General features: G+C 37.6%; 1 pseudogene; it reads right to left on the bottom strand.

Moving 5' to 3' along the window:
• Positions 1-3,567: 3,567 nt before the first annotated feature.
• Positions 3,568-4,381, bottom strand: Morf4l1-ps5 (mortality factor 4 like 1, pseudogene 5; annotated as a pseudogene).
• Between the last annotated feature and the right edge of the window lie 5,505 nt (positions 4,382-9,886).

Here is a 9,886-nt window from a genome sequence, read left to right on the forward strand (position 1 = left end):
ACACCAAACACTTTCTACTAAAGTAAAAAGACTTCCCCATTCCTTAGCAATGAGACATTGGTATGTTCACAGGAATGATGTAGAAATGTCAACGTGAGATTATGAAATAGCGAATGTCTCTACATCCTGGCTACAAAAATCTACACGTTTTGTCTTTTAATGTCTAGTCAGTTTTCCCTTACATTGACAAAGTGCCCTAAGCAATCAGCTTGAAAGGGGGAGTGTTTAGTTACCACTCTAGTTTCAGAGTTTTCAATTTGTGCTTGCTTGACCTAGTCACTTTGAGTCTTTTGGAGCCACCATCAATGACATTGACACTCTATGAAGTAGGAAGACTGCCCCTCCGATGGCAGCCAGGAAATGAAGACAGAGAGCAAAGTAGTTATTGTGAAAAGGGGCTCTCAAAGAAACAATCCTGATTACTTAACTGCTTTCCACAAAGACCTACTTCAAGGTCTTTTGCCATCTACAACTATCCCCATAGGCTGACCCTTTGAAATATGGGACATTTGACAGGCATTTAAGACCTTAATGATAGCAATGTGTGAAATTATTAGTTGCTTGGAATTTCAGTAAAACAGTTTGCAGGATCAACCTGATTGATCCTGATAGATGAAGCACTGAGGACCCTCACACCTTCTGCTAAGAAATGGGCTCATATTTTTGTCTGCATTTTTTTGTGACTGATTGTAAAGTCTCTGTTCTTTTCATTCGGATATACATAAACACACTTTATTCTGAAGCATTTCGAAGCAAGTTATAAATATGTTGCCATTTCATCCTTTGATGCTTTTTTTCTAAGTAAAATGACTTGTCTGTCCAATTTAACATACAAAAGGAAATGTGGGACATCAGTTTTACTATCAAATCCATGAACTCCTTTTGAATTTCACCTATTGTTTTACTAGTTTTCTTTATGGATTCAGTCTAATTATCCAAGACTGTATATTTAGTTATCATATATTTTTATTCTCCTTTAATCTTTAGACATTCATTACATTTTAATTTTTTTCCCTGTCACTTTGATAATTTAATTAATGCATATCCTTTTCTTGGCAGCCATTTCCTGTTTTGGGTGTGTTTGAAGTTTACTGGTGTTATGTGCATACTGTGTTTTACTCTCTTGTATGTGGAAATCAGGGGTCTTCTCTGGTTCTTTTGTAGATAATATGTTTTCACTTTTTTACAATGATTTCTGGGTTTCCTTAATACAAAGTAAATGATTAAATGCTACATTTTAATATGAATTGAATATAAAGTTTTTGACACTTAGCAAATATCTTTCTTTCTATATTAAACTTGCATCTACTAGGTTTTACACAGACTGCTATTCTTTTGCCCAATTCCTGACATGATAGTCATGAGTTGGTGGAATTTCATAGTAAGCTGTGGTTACTTAACCTAGTGCAGGGCAGAGTGTAGCACATTACTTCCTTATCTATTGACTTACAGCTGGGTGAACTCCTTTTCCATTCAATTTACTGTTGAAGATGATTGTTAATGTCCCTACAAACTCATTAAAGTAATTACTAATTCATTACTAATTACTTGAATTTATGCTTGTTAATGAGAATTTCATAGAGATTCATAATGAAATATGACTATATTGACACCTACCTATCCCTCCAAATTCCCCTTATCTTTCCAACTTGTTCCCTTCCCAATTCCATATACTTTTCTAATACTGTTTCTGTTTTTCTTTTTGATAACTACTAAGTCCAGTCACTGCTACCAAAAGCATGGAGCTAACCCAGAAGCACAGAGATCTCATCAGTCATTATTAAGAGAATAACTCCTCACTAAGGGGTGGGTTTTGGACAGTACCTACCCAGTCTACTTTAGAGTTTTCTCTGACTTTATTTTCTGCAGGATTTAGGCAGGTAAGCATATATTTCATGGGTTCATTGACATATTCCCTTAGTTTTGGGGGAGGAGAGGAATTGGTATCGCTTTCCTGTTCAGGGCTATGCCCTCTTTTCCTATCCTTTACAATTATCCAGTCATGTCTGTCTGTCTTGACTGCCTCCTGCTGCAAAGAGTCTCTAGCCAAAACTGAGAGCAGTGCAGGTCTCTGAGTGTAAACACGAATATTCAAACATTACTATGGCAATGTGACCATTTAGCCAAGCAAGTTCTATCCTATCCAACCAAGGGTCTTGGACTAGCAGTACAGTACACAGTTAGGCAATTCCATCCCGTGGAGCAAGCCTCAAGTCTGATCAGAAAGTGCTTAGTTACTCCATAATAGTCACTCTGCTATTGCACTGGAGGGCACATCTTGCCTGGCAGGTGCGTTTTACAGCCTAAGTCATCTAGCCCGGGGTAAAACCATTGATGTCTTATCTCTGGAGCCTACAGAATACCTTCCAGCCCTGTGAAAGCTAGCCGGCAGCAAGTGAGGACATTTCCAGGTTAGTTTGAAATGGATTCCTCTATACCCTGCAACACTATATGTGATGTCTTCACTTAGAGAGCCTTATCATGGAAGTGCATTGGGTAACCAAGACCAATGGCAATGGCCTACGTTGCTTTAGAGACCTCTGGGGCTTCCCAGCCCAATAACTCACAGAGAGGTGTCATGCTTTGCCCTATGATTTCTTTTCATTTAATTAGCATGTTGGCTGTGAGAGGCATTGTGCATTCATGGATAATAGCCCCATTTGAACATTTAAATGATTTCTTAATAATTTAATTAATTGTGGCTTAAATAATTTACTTGTTTCTTAATAATTTTCTTAATTATGACTTAAACTTGTATTTGGACTTGCTTTATGAATTAATGGGTTTGCATAAGGCTTCTTTTTCAATCTGAATTTTAGTTAGCGTATCCAATACCCTCCCTCTTCTCATCTTTCCACCTGCTTCACTGGTTTAAATTCTTGCCTTTATTTCACATATATTCTAACACTCCGACTCTTTTTGAACTTTAAAGAAAAAATTTATTGAAGATCTGAAAAACAACTCCTGCAAGATTGACTTTTTCATAAAACTGTAGCTAAATAATGCATTTTTTTCTATCATGATAAAAAGTGCATTAGACACAAATACAAAACCATGAGAACAAGCCACCATTCTTTAACAATTGAGCAAAGATAAAATGCATAAGGAACAACATGGTTGACTTGCAAAGGATGGGCTCTTTAATCTTTAAGTGCCATTTTAAAAGAGGACAGGTGGGTGAGTGTTCAGTTATATACACTAAAGGGAAGCTTTGACACTAGCAGTCAGAGCATTTTGTCATAGAACATTATATTATACATATTATAACAGTGCATAGTGGCAAAGGAACAGAACCACCAGCATTCAAAAGTAGCTTTGTCAACTAGACAAACACTCTACAGCATGTCTCTCTGTTGTCCACCACTGACACATTGGTAGAAACTTTGAAGTGAAAAAAAGAAAGACAAAATGGAGCAGTTATTCCTTTTATTTTTTCTGTTCATACATCAACTCTGTTATATAGTGTTATATAGTAACGGTTTTCAAAGTACATCATTTGTACAAGAGAAGGACTAAGAACCAAACGGTTTACAGAGATTTAAGCACGAGTAAGAGAGAGCACAACCCTCACACAGCTTTCAGATGGTACTTGGGAGGAGACACTTCGTAATCACGGGCACTGAACAAAGTTGCAGAATTCTTCGGCAGGTTCTTGAGGAAATCAGGTAGGTAGTTCACTAATAAAGTAAGGCTTTTCTCATCTAGAGGTCATTAGGCCAACATGGCTCTGATTCACACAAATAACCTCAGTAAATGTGGTGCTCCATATAACTGGGACCTGGGTGCATCTGGGTGATTGGCCAGAATTTCAGCATACTGTGGTCTCTCAAATTTGAAAAGTAGCTGAGTGCCCAACATTACATTGAAATACTCCTTTATCCCTGCCACAACTTCATTAACAGCATACTCCTTATTATCTGTATTTACTCCACGAGACTTCTCATAATTTGCATAATCCTCCAAAACGGAACCCACATTCTTCTTGGCGGGAAGATAAAAATGATGCTTTTGTCTCATGATCAAGTCCCAGTCATCTACAAGCCATGGTTTCAGCTCTTTATTGATCTTCACTTTAACTTCAATTCTCTTCATGAATGTTTCTTCAGTTTCAACAGTAGTATCTACTCAGGCTCTCTCTTCGTCCTAGGAGGTTGAGATGTCTCACTGGTACTGCCACCGTCTCTGTTTTCCAGGTGTTTTCTACTTGTTCTTTTTTATTTTCACTTCAACATTTTTCTGTTGCAGACCAGACGTCTTCTTCCCTGGAGCAGCCCCTCTCATCTTGCCCTTAGGATATTGCTCCTGATTGGCCTTTTGAAGTTCTTGCTATTTCTGCAAATTGATGTCCACATATTTGAAGACTCTGCTTTCTGGAACCCATTCATCCCAATTTTTATTCCAACCACTCTAATGGATAAAGTATTTCACTTGTTTGTCCTTTATGGCAATCTTTACACACTTTGCTTCATAAAGAAGAAGCCCATGAAAGCACAGTACTTGCTTTCCCTCCTGGAATTTAGGCTTCGGGTCCTGCTTGGGCGCCATTTGTAAGTGATTCGCTTCCTCCTCTTTCTCCCACCATCCCTGACTACCTCATCCTACTCTCTACCCCACCCAATTTAGCGTCAGACATACTGCCTGGAACAGCCAACTCTACCATTCTAACTTTTAAAATTCAGTTGCGAGATGGGAGGCTTCAACAGAGCCCTCTCCTCCACTGCTTGATCTCCTTCACCTCTGCTTAAGCCTTCCCATCCCTACTATCTCACCTATTTCTATTTCTCCTTTAATATAGTATCACCCATCACTTAATGTTTCTCACTCCCTGTGCATGTCTACTTCCCTGCCTTCCAGAAGAAAATTAAACCCGCCAAAAGCACACATCAGGATTTGAAATTGAGACCCCAACATCAAGGAAAGCATGTGGCATTTGTCTCCCGGGATCTGAGTGACACATTCATTATTTTCTTCCAATTCCATCCATCTAACTGCAAATTTTATAATTTTATTTTACTTTATTTTTGAGTAATATTACATTATACATACAAACAGCACTCTTCTTATTCATTTATCTGGGGATGGATGTCTAGGTAGATTCCATTTTCTACCTAATTTGGATAAGGTGAAAATGAATATGAATGATTCACTCTCTCTCAAGTCTGGTAAGAAGTTGGTGCATGTATGCCTAGGATTGGTACAGCTGGATCACCTGGCACTTCCATTTCTAGTGTGCACACACACACACACATGGGGAACCTTCAGACTGATTTCCAAAGTAGCAACACCAGTTCCCATTCCTCCCAACAGCCTGGAAATGTTCCCCTTTGGCACATTTTGACTAGCATTTGTTGCAATTTGTATTCTGATGAGGGCAATTTTGAATGGGCTGAGAATGAACCTTAAAACTCTTTTGATTTTCATTTTCCTCCTGGCGCAGAGTATTGAGATTCTTAAACTGTTTCTTGGCCATTTGGCTTTCTTTTGAGAATTTTCTGGTCAATTCCATACAGCAGTTTCTAAACAGTTTTTTATTTCCTTATGTGTCCTGTGGACACCATTACTCTGTCAGAGAAGCCCCTTTGTGTGGACTCTACTTGATCACCTTACCATTTTCATTGTTACTAATTTTGAAGCTCATTTTCTCCTAGAATGTGAGGTAGGAAATTCTACTGCTTCTCTGGTCTCTCAGCTCAGCTCCTCATTCCTTAATCACTTTCTCAGGCTCTGTTACAAGAAAGATTCATTTTGATTCATAAGAATGTTTTCCATGTCAATTTGTCATACATTTGTGTGTGTGTGTGTTTGTGTGTGTGTATTTGTTTCCCCTGAGACTTTGCACACTAGAGAGAAGAAGCATAAAAGTACCAATGTCTTGTCACTACAGCAGATTTGTCTTACACTTTCTCTCATTTATTGTTAGCACTAAGACTTTCTGGTCCTTTGTTATTTGTTGCTTACACACATGCACACACACACACACACACACACACACACACACCTTTCCCCCATACATACTAATTAAGTCACACATAGATTTCCAAATTTATTCAGACATTGAAGCATCAGAGCTGGTCTTACCAATATGCACATTTTCAGGTATTAATGGCTGGCTTCCAATATATTTAATATATTTACTTAAGTATTTCTTCTACATAATGTCAAGGACCATTTCTACAGCACAGATGAAATATCAAAAGCATTTTAGAGAAAAGTTTTAAGTTTTAATAAAATACTTAATGTATTTCCCCTAAACAAATATTTTGTTGACCAAATTTTCCAAAGAAAAGAATGCTTGTTTTTCTTATGTACCACCTGTCTCATCTTCCCCAATACAATGCTGTTTTGTTTTGGGGGCAGTAGTGTCACCCAGAGTCAAGCACTCTGACACTACAGTAAATTCTTAGGCTGATAAGATTTTTATATATACATGCACTCACGCCCACACATGCATACACATACCTATCTCTTTCCTAATTTTTGTCCCTTTCTCTGTTCCTTTCTCTTATCTCTGTCTCGATCTATATTATTAATTAATTAATCTATCCATCTCTCCGTCTATGCAACTGTATTATTTTCTATTCCAATCTGTTATGTAGACATTTAAAGAGCTGTTACTTGTTAGCAAGCTTAAGATTTAAATTAGACTCAAATACATTCATAAACTATGTTTTAGTGTTTGCCGAATCCAGAAACCACACTGTCATTTCCTTCTGGGTATCACAATAGTGTCAGTGACACTGTGAACCCTGCTCTTCTGTTGTCAGTTGGCTTGTAAGTTCACATATCCAGCTTACTCTTATCCAGTTGGCTTTGCTCAAAAAACATCTTTAGTATTGGGTTTTGCATTTTTCTTCAATACAGTGATAAAGTCACAGCTCTAATTTAAAATGATCTCTCTACTAATTGATACTATTTCATTTGCATATCTCTAATCATGTGACCAGTCAATCATGTCTGTCTTTCTGTAAAATTTATATTATACCCAAGGGGTAGGGGAGGACCAGAACTTATCTTCCCTTAACATTCTGGTTGATTGATTGAATTTTCATAATAAAGGATTGAGCAAACTGCATTTTCTAAAGCCAGAGACAGATGACTCAACATTGTTATCATTTTTTTTTGTTGTTACCTCTTTTTTTTTTTTTTTTGGTGATTATTGCCTTATACCCAGGACATTTTTTAAGCAGTTTTACAAGGTTAGTCTACCTCAACCTTCTCTGCTTTGGCTTCCTTCCTGTTGTTGCCCCCTTCCTGCCACTACTGTGAAAGAAAATTGCTTCTGAATGTAAAAGCTAAATGTGCTTTTTAGCTATTAAGGATGATATAGAATTCAGTGTCTTAATATTCTTCCCACAGCCCACCATTGAGTGATAGCACAAGTGATTTGATTAAAATGTTTACAAATAGGTATTCTTGAAGGCTCTTCCATGAATATCTCAAGCAGCGAAACTCAATAAATCTTTGCACAGCTCTAAGAGCAGTCTTTAGCTAATTAGATAAATCACTACGTTTAACAATGCAATTCCAGGCCATTAGATTTACGAGGCATACAAGGTGATCTCTATTCAAAATTTCCATTATAAGGCATATGTTTGTAAACAGACTTAGAAGCTAAAATGATGCTGTAAATACATTTGGCAGACAACAAGTCTTTAAATTCCATGGAGGAACTCTCCCATGAAAATGCTTTCCAAACCTAAGCCTTAGGTTATATATCATGGTACATCCCAACAACAGATTTTGCCTTGTGCTAATTATTGATTTTGTTTCTTCTCTCTGGGTTGTGACTCAAAGACTTACAAATATGTTAATGATATATAGGCTTTAGGAAGAATGTCAAAAACATTAGAGTGTGGCTAAGCCATCCCAAGTATATGATTACCAAATCAACCCATATACAGGTGTTGATAGTGTAATTGTTTTCTATTTTCATCCTTGGGTAATATTGAGGTTGAGAATGCTGGATTTTCTCTGTTTAAACCTCAAGACAATTACCTTCCAGCACTGTAAACATGGCATGTGATTTTAACATTTCTGTTACTTCTTTGTTTGATGTTAAAATTAGGAAAATATAGGCATCTATTTAAATAAACAAATGTTATACACACAAACAATACATATTAGTATTTTTGAAAAATACATTATTTTGGGTCATATTATTTAAAATAACTAACAGATAGCATTCATTAATGAAGAAATTTCTTCTAGGTTCCCTATTTACATGACTAGCTGTTTTAGACAAATCCATATTGCCTTCATGCACCTTAACTGTTAACCTTTGATCCTCAATTACACTGAAATTTTACTAAATAAAAAATATAAATTTTACTTATATTAAAACATTTTGCATGTTATTTCCTTAGCTTTCATTATTTTAAATTCTGTGTTAGACTTGCCTGATGATATTGGGCTAAAGAATAACGAATCACAAACTGACATCAGACTGAGACACTGAGATTTTACGTGGATTTTAAGGACATATTATTCCTTTGTGTTTTCTTCTGATTCTTCTTCAAGAACCAGTCACTTTTCAACTTTTAATTTAAGATATTGCTAAATTCTCCAGACAAATGAGGAATAATTCAGTCGAGTATCCTATTCCTATCTAGGTTCTATAGGGTAGATACAAGAAAAGGATCAAGGCTTTGCTTCTGGAAATAGGGCTCTTAGCAATATACTTGAAGACAATATGACTCCTAAGGATAGAATCATAACCTGGTAAATGTTACAACAAAAATGAGAAATCATCCACTGTGTGCTTGTGATCTTGCCCTGCCTCTCTTGTCTCCCCCTCTTCCCACTTCCTCTCTCTTTCTTTATTTCATCCATCTTCCTCTAATTGCTCCCTAACTTTGCCACTGACTGGAACTTCTGAAGTTGGACTAAATGTATTTTGACTTACTATGGGTAGGTATGGCCCCCATCACTCATGTGTTTGAACAAGGCTATGGGGGGCAAGCAAGGGAATAGAATGTGGTGGTTTGAATATGCTTGGCCTAGGGAATGGCACTATCAGGAGATATGGCCTTGTTGGAGAAAGTGTGTCACTCAGGGGGTAGGTTTTAAGACCCTTCCACTAGTGGCCTGAGAGAGTCCTCTCATGGTTGCAGTTGGATCAAGATGTAGAACTCTCAGCTCCTTCTCCAGAAGGGAGAAATACCCCTTTTCCTGTGAGTTTGCATAAGATGATAATTAATTCTGAGAAATTAGGGCATCTAAGGAAAGTAAAGCAACCAAATCCTGCATCTCACATTTTCACAGGCTTGAGCACATAGATACGTGAAGTACCTCTGTGCCTGACCTCTTCAGCAAAAACAGTCACTCTCTAGACATTACACCATTGACTATCCTATCTGGTTTCACTGGTATATTGTGGCAGATTGCCTTAGGCATACAAGCAAACTCTTACAAGACAGTGTAAGAGCTCAAGTGTATCTCTTATGAGCCAGCTAAGGGTCTGTCCTTAGTTAGGTTTTTCAGTTACTTGTGAAGGATTTAACCAACAAAAGCATTCTGGGTCACCCCTTGTCTATACAATCTCCTCAGGTGTGCACTGGGTTCCTTAACCCACGGGCATTTATGTAGTTCATGTTATTGAGCAGTGTTCATCAGGGAACATTGTCAGCTAACAGAACATTGTGCTTGCAACAGGGAAGCAGTTCCAAGGGACAGGACCATGTAGTTGTCAGAGTTCAAAGAATTGAAAAAAAAAAGCCAGGCTGGCTAGAAAAATAGATCAGTGGTTACCAACATAGACAGCTATAGCAGAGCCCATATCTCTAGACTCCCACCTCCTGTAACTATACCTCCGGCTGGCCCATTGCTCTTTTCTTGTCACAACAGGTAGCTGCACTCATGTGCACAACTTCTCAGACAGGCACACATA

This window comes from Rattus norvegicus, chromosome 14, assembly GCF_021556685.1.
Source record: "Rattus norvegicus strain SHRSP/BbbUtx chromosome 14, alternate assembly SHRSP_T2T, whole genome shotgun sequence".
Lineage (NCBI taxonomy): Eukaryota > Metazoa > Chordata > Mammalia > Rodentia > Muridae > Rattus > Rattus norvegicus.